The 17209-nt window shown below is 50.8% G+C and overlaps 1 protein-coding gene across 1 annotated transcript in view; it reads right to left on the bottom strand.

Moving 5' to 3' along the window:
- Window positions 1–17209, bottom strand: part of LRFN2 (leucine rich repeat and fibronectin type III domain containing 2) — a 177823-nt gene that overhangs the window by 144424 nt on the left and 16190 nt on the right. The window lies entirely within an intron of this gene.

The raw sequence follows: 17209 nt of genomic DNA, 5'->3' as shown, positions 1-17209 counted from the left end.
AGACATAGAGAGCTTTCCATTTAACAAATCGGGGCCTGAAACGGCAGCAGTCTTCTCTGGACTAAATGCAGAAGACTGTGAACACGGAAAGATGGATGACCAGGAGCTGTAAGCAGCAGCCGGGTGAAATCTCACAACGCCTTGCTCTGGGCACAGGGGAGTGCATTGTATGTAGGTGGGTGTTTTGGAAAGTGTACAGGTGGTACCAGAGTATGTGTTGCAGCCAAAGAGGTGGACTGCGGTGGACATTCACGGTTGCCTTCCAAGGATCCATCATTAAAGCTCCCGAATTCTATTAGGACCTCCTGTGGGTCTGGGGAGGCTGATTCAATTTCCAGCTCCAGGGTGGGGCATGTACGTGACTAGGACGGTTAGTGATGGTTCATGACCGGAGCCGCAGAGACGAGTTCCTGAGGAAACTGTGATCTAGATCTGTCCATTCAGAGTAACTCTCAGGGACACAGCACTCAGTAACAGGTAATCACGGAGGCCATCTGCGTGCCAGACACTGTTCTAGGCAATGGCAGATCCTACAGTGAACAACAGAGGCATGGTCTTTGCCCTCCAGAAACCTGCATTCTTCAAGAAAGCACAGGAGGGCTTCCCTGGTGGCGCAGTGGTTGAGAGTCTGCCTGCTGATGCAGGGGATGCGGGTTCAAGCCCTGGTCTGGGAGGATCCCACATGCTGCAGAGCAATTGGGCCCGTGAGCCACAACTACTGAGCCTGCGTGTCTGGAGCTTGTGCTCCGCAACAAGAGAGGCCGCGACAGTGAGAGGCCCGCGCACCGCGATGAAGAGTGGCCCCCGCTCGCCGCAACTGGAGAAAGCCCTCGCACAGAAACTGACTCAACACAGCCAAAAATAAATAAATTAATTAAAAAAAAAAAAAAGGGGCTTCCCTGGTGGCGCAGTGGTTGAGAATCTGCCTGCTAATGCAGGGGACACGGGTTCGCGCCCTGGTCTGGGAGGATCCCACATGCCGCGGAGCAACTGGGCCCGTGAGCCACAATTACTGAGCCTGCGCGTCTGGAGCCTGTGCTCCACAACAAGAGAGGCCGCGATAGTGAGAGGCCCGCACACCGCGATGAAGAGTGGCCCCCGCTTGCCGCAACTGGAGAAAGCCCTAGCACAGAGGCGAAGACCCAACGTGGCAATCAATCAATAAAAAAATAAATCTTTAAAAAAAAAAAAAAAAAAAAAAAAGAAAGCACAGGATGCAGATGTGAGGCCAGGAAGGAAGTCGGCGAAGGAAAACAAGGCCAGCACACAGAGGACAAGACACAGACGCACAATGAGAAATTGAGCCCACGGCCTGCTCCGTCTACTCCTGAAGTCCACGTAACTGCCCAACTTTTCAAACACATGACCCAATAAACACTCTCAATGGCTTTACCTACTTTGATTTGGGTTTTCCGTTACTTATATTTAAAAGATATGCTGTGCATGAATCTGTCGAGCTTAATTCACTTCTTTGGATTCCATCATAGCATCTAACCCCCCAGCAGGAGCCTAGATCGCGATTGATAAATACATGTTGAATGAATCAATAAATACGACAACCATTAAACACGGGAGGAGAAGTGGCTGTTGAGGGTTGATTCCGAGACGGCACTATAGAGGCCATGATGCCAAGATTGTACACAAGCAGTCAACCTAGCAATTCAGGAGGGTGGCTGAAGAATTAGCAGAGCATTCTCCATACGAACAGCAGAATGCTTTATAAAAATAATTATTCTGATCAGCTTCTACATGCAAATGTGATAGAATCAAATATTAAGAAAGAGCACAGGTGGAAGGAAGATTCTAGTCCAACACGTCCAATTCACCCACTTAACTGATGAGGAAATTGAAGCCAAAAGAAAAGACAAGACCCACCCAAGTCCCACAGATATGACACTCCATTTACACAGGTGAAGGGCACACTAGTTCCTGCACTGTTCCCTCACTGGGGGCCGTAACATGTTGCTCCATCCTGAGAACAGTGGTTCTCAAAGTTTGAGCTCCAACCTGCAGTATCAGCCTCACCAGGGAACGCATAAGAAATGCAACTTCTCTTGGGTTCCACCCCAGACCTATTGAATCAGAAGCTCTGAAGTGGGTCCCGCAATCCTGGTCTTACCAAGCTCTCCAGGTGATCTTGATGTATGCTCAAGCTTGAGAACCACTCTTCTAGAACAGTGGTTCTCAAATCTGAAGGTGCATACACATTACCTGAGGATCTTGTTAAAATGCCAATTCAAATTTCGTAGGTCTGGGGTAGGACCCAAGAATTATCCCTTCTAACTAGTTCCCAGGTGATGCCAATGCTCCATGGACCACAGTTTGAGTAGCAAAGGTCTCTGTATTAAAATATTGTCTTGCATCCGCTCCCCATTACCTGTGGAGATTGGAACTTCTTACAGAGGTAGCTGAGCAGACACAATCACGCTGGACTTGAAAAAGTAAAATCCGGCTTCCCTGGTGGCGCAGTGGTTGAGAGTCTGCCTGCCAATGCAGGGGACACAGGTTCGAGCCCTGGTCTGGGAAGATCCCACGTGCCGCGGAGCAACTAGGCCCGTGAGCCACAACTACTGAGCCTGCGTGTCTGGAGCCTGTGCTCCGCAACAAGAGAGGCCGCGATAGTGAGAGGCCCACGCACCGCGATGAAGAGTGGCCCCCGCTTGCCGCAACTAGAGAAAGCCCTCGCACAGAAACGAAGACCCAACACAGCCAGAAATAAATAAATAAACAAATAAATAAATAAAAAACCATTTAAAAAAAAAAAAAGTAAAATCCCAGAGAAGTACCATACACACCATGTAAAAGAAGATCTATTTATAGCTAAAGACATTAGATAATTCAAATGTAAAACATAGGTCGCTAAAGTCCCAAAACCTATTTTTCTTGTCTTTCTCACTTAAAAACAAAAAAACTTTCATTATAACAGCAATATCATTAAAAAGGTTTCTAGAAAAGGAAAGGAAGAAAAATACTCATACTCTAATCACCCTAGCCCAGCAACTATTTTTTTTATATTTGCATAATCCTTCCAATCTTTGTTCATAAATACCCTTAAAAAATAAAATAAAACCAGCTCCTATCATGTACTCTGGAGTTTTCTTGACTAGAATAATTCTGTGCTGGAGTGCTCTTATCCAGTTCTCATTCATCTTAATCAGTAAAAACCCCATACTTAATCAGTCCACTAATATACTCAGCTATTCAACAAGTTAGTTAATTCTCTGGGCCATGGAGGTCCATCCACCCTGAACAGTGTTGTTCAAGGACACAGGTGTCCTTTGTCTCTCCCATGGCTTCTAGCAGGGCTCTCCTCTCTTAGCCGACTTTTCAAAGTCTTCAGAAAAGGAGTCACCTTTCAACGCCCCCTCTTCTTCCCTCCTACCTACCCACCTGGGTCCCTCCACTGACTGGTCCCTCCATTCCGACCACTTGAGAGTCAGGGCTTCCTTACTGGGTACAGGTTCCTTGCCCTTATCCCCATCCCCTCCTAAGAGGGAGAAGAATGGTCTATGGGAAACATGAAAGCAAAGCGGAGAGTTTGTAGAAGAATGGGCTGCCCAGAGGTCTGGGTAGGAACATGTGAGTGGACCAGGATTCAGTTTATGAGATCACCTCACTTCTGGAGGCTTCTGTCTAATGCACTAATTTCACACCTTCCTCGGGGTCTTTCTTCTTGGGCCTTCTAAGATGCTGTCTTCCCTACCTTTGTTCCACCTAGGAGTAAGCTAGAATTTAAAAGAGAGAGAGAGATGCGTGGACTGACAGATGGGTGAATGAGGTAGACAGATGGGTGGGTGGATGAATGGGGCAGAGGGAGGGTGTGAATGGATGGAGAGATACAGAGATGATGGGTGGAGAGACAAGATGATAGGAGGTAGCTTGGATGGACAAACTGACAGGAAGCAGAAAGGTCCCAAAGAAATATAGGTAGTTATTTTTACTCTTTTCCTTGCCTGTTTCCCAAGAGCAATCATGAATTCAAGGTAAAGTGGACCCAACAAATGGTTGTCAAATCATAATCACAGCTTCACAGAACCACTGACTAAGCTAAAATGGGGCCCCCTTTTACAGATGAGCAAACTGAGGCCCCAAGAGGTCAGATGATTGGCCCAAAGTCTCAAACACTGCTTGCTTTGTATACTTTTGTTTTTCAGTCTCTCAATTTCAATCTCTCTCTCTCCTCCTCCTCCCTCCTTCCCTCCTTCTCTCTGAAAAAAAATCACTCTTGCCCTTTCACCTACATATCTTCCATCTATCTTTTATCTCTGCCCCCAGCCAGTTTCTTGGTTCAAAGTCACCCCACAGTAAATCAACCTACGAGCACAGTGGTTTCCACAGCAGAAGCAGGAGGTGAGGCCGACATTCTGTTTTTAACAAAGCCATTTTCAATAATGTATAATTAATTATAACGTATAAGAAAGGCCTTTTCCTTGCCTGCTGGTGGAAAGTTCTTCCTGACATCTAACATAACTCCATCCTTCTCTTTACAGTTGATTAAATAATTTCCCCCATTCTCTTTTCCCCAGGAATGTAAGGCATTGTCTTTGTCAGCCTTAGAGAGGCCAGGACAATGGAAGGCACTCTGCTGGGGGCCCCCTCCTGCCTGCTCCTCCACCTGGGGCAGGGGGTGAGGGGAGGCTGGCGGAGATGAGCTCACCGCCGGTTAGGAGAGGAAACCCTCCCTGCTCTTTCTCTCCCCTCCGCACGTGAAGCTGAGCCGGCAGGATGCAGGAAACCTTTCTCAGAGTATTGATCACAGAGGGACGGGTGGCCGCCAACTGATGCACTGATGCGCTGTCGGGGCCCCATCCGGGAGACGAGAGCTACATGCAGAGCCCCTTCCTCACGGCCCTGCTCCAGGGGGCAGGGGAGGCAGTCTGTAGCTCCTGGCTTTGGAAGAGACGTCCTTTACTTGTACTCACAGCCCCACATCCTTGTACTCACCCATTTTCCCCAGCCAGTTTCTCTCCCTCCTCCAAAGGGCTTCAGAAACCTCCCCTCCCACAGGAAGCCTTCTTGCATGGAATAGATGAGAGGCAGTGGTGATTCTGGTCCAACCCTCTCTACCCTGACTTGGAACGCCCACCACTGAGCACCCACCCCACCTATACGTATCCCTGACGTCCATCTTGCCCATATAGTTTCCTACCTAGAAACTACAATTGTTTCACTGCGCTACATCTTTCTTCTTTGCCTACATCTGTGTCACCTTAGACTGGGAGCTCCCTAAGAACAAGACACGTAATAAAAACAGGGTAACCTTAACAATAATAATACACTGAGAACGTACTCTGTTCCAGGCTCTGCACCAAGCATGTTCTGGGCACCGTGACCCTAGCTGTCAGCAGACCTGCCCTCCTCAAGCTCCACCCACCCCGCCCACCTGAGCCACCAGGGAAGGGCCCCACCAGCTCTGGTGGGTCTAGAATTGGCCCAGTGGTTGTAACCTGGGGTCTGGATTGCCTGGGAGGAGCCACAGCCATCAGAGGGCCCTCCGAGGCTGGATGCTGACACCCTAGCAGGCCCCTCTCACCCCAGGGCCAGAGCCGTTCTGCCTGAAAGGATTAATGTGATCTGAAGCTGCCCTGAAGGTGCAGAGCGGTGAGGATGGAAGGAGGGAGGCCACGTGCTCTTCTGAAAGGGCAGGGGGAGGGGAGGGGAGAGATACCTGGAGTGTGATCCTTCCCCCAGGACACGCATCCACACCCTGACCCTGCAGGACATTCCACCATTACAGCCTTCAGAAAGCACACTTCTCGTCCTCAGGATGGTTTTCCAGCTGAGAGTGCAGGTGGTGGGCACAAGGTCACACAGATGGTTAGTGATAGAGAGGGAGCTAGGACCCAGTGGCTTTCTCTCTCTCTCTCTCTCACACACACACACACACACACACACACACACACACACACACACACACACACACTCCCCTACTAATACCCTGGGCCCTCTTCTGAATGGCTGATATCTTGGACTCCTGTCTCCCTGTCTGAGTCATCCCAAGTTTGGCCCACTCCCAGAATTCCTGAGGCCATGGCCACTGATGCTGAGAGCGCCTAAGATACAAATCCAGCTCAAGGAATTCTTCAGTTTTGCCTAATCTATGTCACCTCTGACAAGAGCTCCTTAAGACAAAGGGACATAATAATAACCAGGATCATAATCAACACTCAACTGCCGGGTGCCCCCCTGGGTGGCCCTCCCCCATTGGCACGCCTCACAGCCTTTCTGCCATCATGCTACCACTTCATTCTGTGCAGGCCCCCCAGCCTAGCACCCCTGAAGGATTTAAGATGGGATGGCTGTGAGCTCACAACAGAGGATGCCCATGATTCATCAGACCCTCCTTCATTCAGGGACAAGGCCCCCACAGGTCCAGCACATGTCTGACCTTTGCAGAACATAAGCCTGCCCTCAAAGCACTGACATCTGGCCGATGGAAGTGATGTCCTGACTGTCTCACAGAAATGACAGGGAAAGGGCAGAAAAGGGCGGGAAGCAGAGGTGCAGTGGTTCAGAGAAGGGGCAAGGATGGTGGAGGCGGTGGCGGGGCCAAAGCTGCCACTACTGGCCTTCACCCCGGAAAGCCACAAAGAGACAAGATCCAGAGGCAGGGGTCCATGGAGGCCTTGGGGTCAGGGACAGGGCTCAGCCTTGAGGGTCCAGCAGGACATCTACAAGTATAGATGAGAGTGAGGTGTGCCCAGGGAAAGAAACTGGGGCAGCAGAGGTGCTACACACCCATGATTAAGTATGCAGATCCTGGCTCTGCTGTGTGACCTCGAGCAAGTTACTTACCCTTTCTGTGCTGCAACTATAAAATTGCAATGAGAGCAGCACCTACTTCATAAGATCCCTGAGAGATTTAAATGAGTATTTACAAAGTGTTTAGAACAGTACTTGGCATGTAGTAAGTGCTATATGAGTGATAATTACTATTGGTGTTGATGATAATGATGTTATTTCATTGCATGGAAGCCTTTTCTAAATGAATGCCCAGTGGTTTTGCTGTTACCTGGTTTCTATACTTTGGGTAAGGATTTGCTTGCCCGTTTACCTGAAGGAAGTAACAGATTCCAGTACTGAGCGGTGGAGATCCCTGATGGGGTGCCCCGTGCCTGCTGACTCCCCACGAGAAGGGGAAAAGGGGAGGAGAAGAGGTGCCTTCTGGCTAATGGGTGGTTTCTGGTGCTTCCCAGCCTGAGCAAGCAGAAGTCCCCAGGGAAGCTGTTCCCAGAGGGACCCTCCAACACCACACCTCCTTCAGCCCAGCTTGTCCATGGATCCAGGCAGGAGCGGCGCCCCCCCCGGGGGAGCCTGGGAACAGGAGGAAATTCCCCGTCCACACCCTCTGCACTCCCAAGTGGACAGTGCATGGATCCTCTTCTGGCCACTGGTTCATGGCAGTGGAGGAAGAGCCAGGAATTCCTTCACCTGGATGGTTGCAGGGCTCGGCCTGTGCTCTCTGCGAAGGATCCGCCACTCTATTCTCCAGCCCCACGGCCAGAGTCTGCAAGGATGGCACTGCACAGGGGGTGGGAAAAGGATGTGACCACATGGCTCCTATGGAACTTAGACCCTCAGTGAGCTGAACGCGAGAGGCCAGTGGGTCACAGGAAGGCGGGGGGGTGGGGAGGGGGCAGGCAGAGTGGGAGGAGATGCCTTCCATCTGATAGTAAAGAAGGTTCCTGACGTTGTGGAGTTTGGGGTTTAGTGGGGAAGGCGAGGACTATACTTATGTTAGAATCATTCAATAATAATAATAATAATTATTGTTATTATTATCAGCTCCTATTCCTATTACTCAGAGCTCCCCCTCTGCTCTTCCAAGCACTTTCCTTGCATCCTGTCATTTAATCCCCACAGAACGCACTATGAGGTGGGTGATGTCATGCAGGTGAGGAAACGGAGGCACGGGGAAGCTACGTAACCTGCCCAAGGTCCACAGCGGTCAGAGGCAGCTCAGGGTCCGCAGGCCGGGCTTCACCCTGACCCTGAACTGTGGGGGGAGACAGAGGGTACAAGCAGCACACCCCAACAGGTGTGCCAGCATCAGGAGAAGGCACCCACAGGAGTGATTTCTGACAACAATGAGTATTAATGGGGGGCTGGGCAAGGAGCATATGCTGGGGTGCGGATCGCAACAGAGAAGCATGTCAGGATGGTGAGACGAAGCTGCTGATTGTGTTGGGGGTGAGTGGGGGTGAGGCAGTGCTGCTCTGCTCTCCTGCCTTTATCCTGTGCAGAACGGGAGCCTGGCGGCCGGTGGGGAGGGGTCAGCCTCTAAATGCTCCTCTGGCAAAGAGCAGGGCCTCGAGGCTTCCTGATGATGCCGTAAATCAGGGCTCCTAAGTAAAGCCATTACTCTGCCTCCAATGCTCAGTCTATTGCCCGATGTCACTGTTTGAGATGTTACTTGAATTTAGTTTATGACTCCCGCTTTCGTAAATCCTGCCTAGAGCACAGCCAGGCATTGGATACAACACTCCCGCATCCTGGGAATCCCCGGTCTAGGTCTGGCTGGGACTGTTCCAGGCCTGAGCAGGGGAGCCTGTCTGAGCCTGGCACTGGCTGGGGGAGGGGTGGGGGGAGGGGTGGAGGGAGGGGAAGGAGGAAGTAACCCCTGAGGGGGTTACTTGGTCCCACCTGTAATTACCTGCCTTTTGACCCTGAGAAGTCATCCAGGCTCTGAGATCAGCAAGGGATCAGAGATCCCACAAGGGCCAGGAGGGATGTGTTTCAAACCTACCCCTCCACCCCTGCCCAGCACCCTCCCCAAATTGAGCCGCATTGACTCCGCCTCTCCCACCCTGCAGGCCCCCACCTCCCCATCCTGGACAGTCTCCCCCAGTCTTGTTCACAAATTCTCATTTCTCCTTCTCTGTCATTCTTCCACATCCCGCTCATGTGGGAGCAGCTGGTACACAAGGGCCGGCCTTCCTCCCTCTTCCACTTCCCAGGCTCAGTCCTGAGTTGGCCATCCCAAAGCCAAGGACAGTTTTAACCATCTGTCCACACACGCCTCCCCCAGATACGAGCTCCTGGAGAGCAGGACTGCATCGCCTTCATTTCGGCATTGTCTCCGTCAGCCCTGGGCCCAGTGCTCAGAGGAAGCTCGGTAAACATTTGTTGAGAGATCTCTTCATTTCTGTGGCCTTAATGTATTACAGTGCGGGGGACACAGAAAATGCTAAATGAGTGTTTTTGCACTGAATGGAATCCAGTCCAGGAGACCCCGCCTCCCACTGAGTCTGGGACAAGTCTCCAGCCTTCGCCACCTCCCACCTTTCAGAGATCACGTACTCCAGGCTCTACAGGCTCTTCCCATGACCAGGCCAGGATGCTGTGATGCGTCAGGCACTATCCCTGGGCAGGGGAGCCCTTGTGAGGCCAGGGACCCTCACATATTCAGAAATACCTCGGCAGCACCAGGGAAATATAGGGGCAGGGATGGCAGGCGGAGGGCATGCCTCACTCCCACAGGGAAACGGTCTGCGGTTGCTGGCATGCTGCTGAGTGAAAGTCCTCCGGATCGGCCAGCCGGCACATGCTCCAGGAGGAAAGCTGCTCTTACTAACACACATTGGAACAGACAGAAGCTCCCTGTACCCATCACAGCAGATCTGCCCAATCACTCCAGATCAGTGTTTATCAAATTGCAGTTCATGACCCCATTGGTGGGTGATGGCATCAAAGCAATAGATCATGACCAGCATGCAGAGTAGAACAGAAGAGAACAGGATAAGGTAGGACTAGATGGAAGAGAAGAGAGAGAAGAGAAGAGAAGAGGAAAGAAGAGAATAGGAGTACTGTACTTAGTAAGGATATTGTTTCACAATATCTTTGTTTCCATTATAATTTCCATTATACACACATTGGGTATTTGTACGTGTCCAATGTACCTACTAGGCTGTGATGTAAAATATATTTCTTCCGGGCTTCCCTGGTGGCGCAGTGGTTGAGAAACTGCCTGCCAATGCAGGGGACACAGGTTCGAGCCCTGGTCTGGGAAGATCCCACATGCCGCGGAGCAACTAGGCCCGTGAGCCACAATTTACTGAGCCTGCGCGTCTGGAGCCTGTGCTCTGCAACAAGAGAGGCCGCGATAGTGAGAGGCCCGCGCACTGCGGTGAAGAGTGGCCCCCACTTGCCGCAATTAGAGAAAGCCCTCGCACAGAAACGAAGACCCAACACAGCCATAAATTAAAAAAAAAAAAAAAAAAAAGATTAAAAAAATATATATATATATATTTCTTCCTCTGGGTTCCAGTCAAAAAAAGTTTGAAAGCCACTAATGTAGGTGACCTAGACCACCCCCAAATCTACCAAATCTACCTAATTGACTTCTGCCTCCCTCCCTATAATTTGATTCAGCAATTATGTGGTGTGTCCGTCTGTGGAAGGGATGTTTTGAACAGCTCTTTTTTTTTCTTTAAAAATACTTTTAATAGTTTTCTAAGTCTTCTATCTTGTTTCCATCCATAATACATCCTTTCCCCTATTCTTGGACACTTCCATTCTCATTTTTACAAATAACGTGTTTTTCTAAAAAATTTTTATTGGGGTATCATTGATTAGACTCAGGGTGGAGCTATCCTCTACCTGGGTGTCACAGCAGGGCATGTTCAGCAGGGAGGCATGTTCAACGGAACCTCAGGGACACACAGCCACCAGACCATGAGGTGGTGCCAGGAGCTCAGGTCCTAGGGAAAGAGCAGCTGGGACAGCCCCCTTGAAGCTCTCTGCAGTCAGCCCCCCTGCCTTTAGAGGAACAGAAAGTAAAGGACAAGGTTTGTATGGCTGCAGGAGAGCTGGCCTGCAGGAAGGGGTCCCAGGGAGCTTTAGCAGCGACCCTCATTTTGTAGTTGGGGAACCTGACGCCCCTGCAGAGGGAGGCCGATGGCTGGCTTGGGGCTGCCCGGGGTAGAACCCATGTCTCCTACAACCTCCCCATGAGCACAGCTCCCACCGCTGCCCAGGCCTGCCCAGGGGGGCTGGCACATTACGCCGTAGGCAGTGTCCTCTCCCCTGCTGGGGGCTGGCTGCTGTAGACACTGCCGGCTCAGGGGGTTCCCGGGCGCAGCTGGATCCGCTGTTAATTCTCTCCTTGGACCTCCACAAGAAGGCACCTTCGCTCAAGGGGTTGACAAGAGGCTGCTCAGAAATGAGGGAAAGGGAGAGGCACGGCCATTTCAGATACTAGAAAAACAAGAGCCCCGCCTTTCCCACACTTGGCCCTGATGGGAGGGTGGGATGAGGAGGGAATTCCAACAAGGACAAGCTCCAGAGGGGCTGGAGGAAGGGGGTGGGCTGTGGCAGGCCAGGGTGGCCCACCCAGGCTGCTCGCTTTCCCGGGTTCCAGGTGACACCCCGTCCCCAGTTAGGCCTCCCCAGGCTGTTCTGCAACCTCAGGTTTCAGGGAACCCCGGGTATCCCCGCTCCTCCCCCTGCTGGCCTGGAGTCAAGGAGTCCCAAAGCAGAAAACCGTTAGTGTTCCTCACCTCCATGGCCCCAGGGCCTAGTCATAGCAGACAAGAAGTTCAATGAGTATCTGAAGAATGAATGAATGAATGAATGAATGAGGATGACAGCCCAGCTAGAGCATGAGGACGGTGACAAAGAGAAAGAGCATTTAAAAATGAACATACGATGAGAGGCGGAGGAGGGTACACATGGTGAATGAGGTGGGTGCTGTGGGCAAGGCGGAGCTGGAGCAATCTCGGAAGGCTTCCTGGAGGTGGGAATTAAGGGAAGGCAGAAGGAGGCATGGCAGCACCGTAGTGCTGGGACTGGGGAAGTACAGGGCACCAGAGGGGACACAGGAGGGATGTCTATCTCATATTCAGAACTGGAGAGTGCTGGGGGGCTTCCTGGGGTTGGAAGAGTGGAAAAAACTAGGAGCTGGCCCAGCGAGTGCCAGGGAAGGGGTACAAAGGGAGGGGGGAAAAAGGGCCTGAGAAGAGACAAGATTTCCAATTTCACATCCCCAACAGGAAACGGGGTCCGCCTGGAGAGCGGGCCACTTTGCCAGGACCCTGTGGTTCCAGCCAGAGGCAGAGCTTGCTGGAGTCTCCCTCTGCTGCCCCCAGGGTGAAGGACCTTAGCCACTGGAGACGCAGCGGGAACGGGGCCTCCTGGTCCTGCCATCACACACATATTGTATTCACCAGCTAGAGAAAGCTCTCAAAAGAAACGCAGTCTATTTCTGTCACCACTTGGAAGTGAAGACTTCCTTAGAAATTGACTGTTGAGGCTCCATTGTACATGTAAAGGCACTTGCGTGCGCGTGGGTGTATACACACACACGCACACACACACACTGCCTTATTCTAAGAGGCCCAATGTGGGGCTTGCCCATGGCTGTGCCCCTCAAGGGGCTGCAGGTGAGTCTGAGAGCAGGGCTGGCCACAGAGGATGTGAAGGTCAGGACCTACGCCTCTGTCTGTGCAGGAGTGTGTCACATGGGTGTCTCCCTAAGGCCCGAGTCCAGATTTTGACCAAGTGAGGCTTCTGGTCCCACCCACATCTCCCTGAGGGTTGACTCTAAGCTGACAGATGGCTCAAAGGGCACCATGTGCAGAAACCCCTCCCTACACACATATACAGTACCCACAGATGACCCGGGTGTGGACGGGTGCCCCTCTGTCCTGCTCTCAAAATATTTGCCTCTCTGCATCCAGCCAGTAGCTCAGTGTCTGTGACTCATATCTCGCTCTCCCTCCAGTGTGGACGCACGAGGACGGCAGCAGGGGCAGCTGCTGGGCCAGTGAGCTCCCTCCCCCTCCTTCTCTGGGAGGCCCACCAGGGTCCTCAGGCTTGCTGAGACCTCACTTTCCCATCAATGGGAGGAAAGGCACAGAGAGCAGCGGCTGCCGGGGGCCCCCTGTCAATCCACAGTCACTCACCATGGAGCAAAGACCATTAGGGAGCAGAGGTTTTTAGGGGCTTCCATCTGGATGAACATCACCTGTTGCTATTTTTAAAACACACTTCTTTGTGACTAAGCTGGAATTCAGCTGAAGCAAAGGTGGATGTGGGAGCAGCTGAGTCCCCAGGCATTCTGCTTTCCCCGTCAGCACCAAGGGCCTGCCATGAGCCTTGGGGGCTACGTCGCAGTCTCATCTCCTGGACTGCTGAGAAGAAAGAATGGAAATGAGGGTGGAAGTGACAGGATGAATGTGGAAGCATCAATCTCGCATTCTCCCCAGCCCTGTCCCCGAGGTCTTCAATAGCTTCCCCGCCTCCACTCCTTTCCTCACCGTCACCCTGCAGACACACCCTCTGCGTGCTGGCACGGTGCTGGATGTGAGATACAGATGATTCATTTTTCTTAAATGACTACCACCAACAACCATGGTCCAGGAACTGGGCTTAGTGCTTTACAGCATTATATTACCTCATGTAATCGGTATAACAACCTTGTGAGATAAGCACTCTTTTTATCCCCATCTTAGAGGTGAATATACTGAGACTCGGAGAAGTTAAGTAACTTTCCCCAAATCACTCAGCCAGTAAAGGAAGGTCCTGGGATTTAAATTCGGGTTCATCAGAGTCTGAGGTTCAGCTCTGTAACTATTAACCATTTGTGGGCCAGCTCCCAGACTGTTTGGTGTCCAGTGGAGGACATGGGCATGGGAACCAAAAATTGTAATATATGGTGTCCATCGTGATCGGAGCCAAGAGTCAACAGCAACAGTCATCCAACCAACATACCCTAAGGGTCTACCATGTGCCAGCTGCTGCTTGAGAGCCTGGGCATACAGGTGGACACAACAAAGTCCCTGTCCTCATGCAGCTTACATTCTAATGATCCATCCAGTTGCCCAAGCCAGAAACTTAAGGTTCATCTTCAATAAGATGAACTCTTCTCACCCTTTGCACTCACGGCTCCCCCAGTCTGATCAAGGTATTATCTAATCATCACCAAGTCCCATTGATTTTACCACCTAAGTAGCTCCAACTTCTGCCCACTTCTCTCCATCCTACCTCTATCACCCCAATCCAAGCCACCATTCTCTCTCTCCTGGACTATTCCAATAGCCTCTTAACTGGTCTACATCCATTCAATCTTGCCATCTTCCAAGTAGTTTTCCACCATGCAATTAAAGTAAGCTTTTCAAAACATAAATCTGGTTCCCCTTCCTTTAAATTATAATCCTTCAATATATATCCTTCCTATTAAATATAGAATGGATAAACAACAAGGTCCTACTGTATAGCACAGAGAAACTATATTCAAAATCCTATGATAAACCATAATGGAAAAGAATATGAAAAAGAATGTATATATATGTATAACTGAATCACTTTGCTGTACAGCAGAAAATTAACACAACATTGTAAATCAACGATACTTCAATAAAAATAATAATAGTCCTTCAATGCCTTTCCATTGCCACTAGCAAAAATACTTCTCACCTGCCTATGATGCCCTGTCTCTCCAGCCTTTCCCTACACCATGACCTCGACAACCATCTCCACCATCACTGTAGTCATACCCTGAATCCCCACAATCACCCCAACCTCCTCCACCTCCATCCCCACCACCACTGCAGTCCTCACCATCACAGAAGCATGAATCTTCATAAAGCATCCCCTCCTCGTGTGTGGCTTAGCGGGTGCTGTGTGCAGTGATGGAGGCAGACAGCCCTGCCATCAAAGCTCTGGCGATTTGAGACACAGACTCAGAAACACATCATCATGGCACATGTCCGTTCAAATAAAAGCCTTATGACTGATGCGGAGTTTCTAGCCTTCCCACATCTCTAAAACAGAAGTTCTCAGCCCATAGTAGAGGGCGCACTGCTCTTCCTGCCCTGAGGCAGGATGTATAACAGCCAGGACCATCTGGAAGAGGATTGGGATCCCAAGACAAATCACTGTAGGACCCCTAACACTTATATTCCAGCCAAACCTTGGGATGATGACCTTTGAGAGCAGCCTTAAAGAGAAACACAGAGAGTAGGCTTCAAGTTGAAAGAGGCAGGCGCATTTCCCTAGAGTCCTTAGGATATTATGTCTGTAGCTCTTCCATCTCCCAGTGTGAAAGATGAGGAAACAGAAGAGGGCCAGAGAGGAGACCCTCTTGATCATACTGCAAGCCCCTGGGACAGCCAGGATCCAAGTCAGCCTCTGAGACTCCGTCCCTCAGCCCACTTGGCTTCCTGGAGAAAAGGAAGTAGAGAGGGAAGCCACTCAGGAAGGGAACAGCCTCCTGCTACCAGGATCCTTATGGATAACAGGACAAGACATGCTTTCTCTGGGCTTCTACTTATCTTTCACAGCTGAGAAAAAACCAAAATGGTGGACACAGCTGGCTCCCAGCCAATAGGATGGAATTATGAATGATGGGGGCGTTTCTGATTGATACTGCCTTGGCTAAAAAAAGAAAAAAGATACCCCCCTCAACCCCAGACCCTAAAGGGCCCTAGGGGAGCAACCTCACCACTTCATCGCTTAAAACCAGCTATTCCAAAGCTGTCTTGGTTCTTGGCTTCCTCTCTGGGTCCCTATCTTCCTCCTCTCCCCTTCCTAATCTCAGCTCCAGAAGAGAGATGGGACACTAGGCAATGCCAGCTGGAGAGGCCAACAGATGGAATCCAGAGAAGGAAAGCACCGGTAGTTAGAACTTACTAGACATTCACTGTGAACTTATTTCCATATGAACACTTACTCTCCACTTTTTGGAGGAATTTGCATGCACTGACCCATTTAACCCCACAGCAGCCCCTTGCTGAGGAATTCTGAGGGGGAAGGTGCAGACCTGGCCTAGCTAAGGCAGAGGTGCTGGTGAGGTGGCCCTGGCAGGCATCCTGCTGAGATTTTACCCCCAGGAGAACTTCTGAGATTCCTCTGGAAAGTTCCTAACAACTCCATTGTGTTCTTTGATGCCCCTAGACAGCCACTCAAGAACAGAAATGCCCAGACCAACTGCCAGCTGACAGCTGATCCGTTCACCCCCTCTCCAAAATGTAAAAACAAGATTCACTGTTCCCAGATGGTCTGCAGCTTCTCCCTCTCTTCTCCTCTCTCTTATAAATCCGGTCTTTGCCTTTGTTAGTTGACAGCAGTCTACTGACTGTCCCCTCACATGAGAAACATTATATGCAGATAACTGAGTCAAGGTTTGACGCAGCCTGGGCTGGCCTAGGACGCCCTGGGGAAATGGCCCAGGCTGGCCCCCCACAGAACAGTTAAGGCACATGTGCTCTGCGGTGTCTGCCCTGTGTGCCGTGAAACCCCTATCTGTGGGGAACCGTGAGCTGGCAGGAAGGCCTTGGGTCTCTAAAATGGTGTACAGATGGCAGGAAATTGAGGCTTCAGCTTCTCTGTACCAAGGAGACACACATGCATCTCAGCTCTTATCCACAGCAGCTGATGTGCCCCGTGCGAGCAAGGGGCCAAAAAGTTGTTTAAGTGAGCAGGTGCTGGACCTCCCCATGAGATGAAAATGAAGATGCTTTGTGTGCTTTATTTCCTGTCCTGTCCCGAATGCTCCCCTAATGCTAAGAAACAAGGTGTAAAATAAAGCCCACTGTATCCTCGGAATTAGATGGCCAATCCAAACCCATGGCCATCACTGGTGGCGCTGGACTAAGTAAATGTCTCTGAGTTTTCACCCCCATTTCACAGACAAGGAAACTAAGGCACAAGGAGGTCAAATGACTTGCCCAAGATCACACAGCCCATAAGTAGCAGAGGCAGGTTGAAGCATGCATCTATACTGCCTCTAAGGGGTGGTATACAGTGCAGTACGGTGGGAAGGATGTGGGTCACTTTGTCAAGAGCCCTGCCATTCAAAGGCAGCACTTGGACCCACATCCACATCTAGGACGATTGAACAATGAGATGGAAATAGCTTGGTGGCTGGGGACCTGGGAGTCAGAAAGTGCGACTCTCACCTACAAACCAGGTGCAGGGGAAGATGAAGAAAACACTCCAGCTGTTGCTGGGAGAGAAGGGCTTGGGGATGGCAGCCTGTTGCTTCAAGGGTGGACCGGCCTGGAACCTGGGGAAAATCGGTACATTTAGATCACAAGCTGGAGGACATCATAGATGAGGAAGTGGACCTGGGAGGGATTTCCAGCTTGAAACAGCCAGCTCAAGGGCCAGAGGGCTGTGAAATAGAGAATTTTTGCTGCAACTTGGGAGCCTGGCTTAGAACTCAGACAGAAAAGCCCTTCTGTGGTCAGGACAAGATAGGGTTTACATC

Source organism: Balaenoptera musculus, chromosome 11 (genome assembly GCF_009873245.2).
Source record: "Balaenoptera musculus isolate JJ_BM4_2016_0621 chromosome 11, mBalMus1.pri.v3, whole genome shotgun sequence".
In the NCBI taxonomy this organism is placed as follows: domain Eukaryota; kingdom Metazoa; phylum Chordata; class Mammalia; order Artiodactyla; family Balaenopteridae; genus Balaenoptera; species Balaenoptera musculus.
The sequence above is the reverse complement of the archived record's forward strand: the minus strand, read 5'-3'. Positions and strand labels throughout refer to the sequence as shown.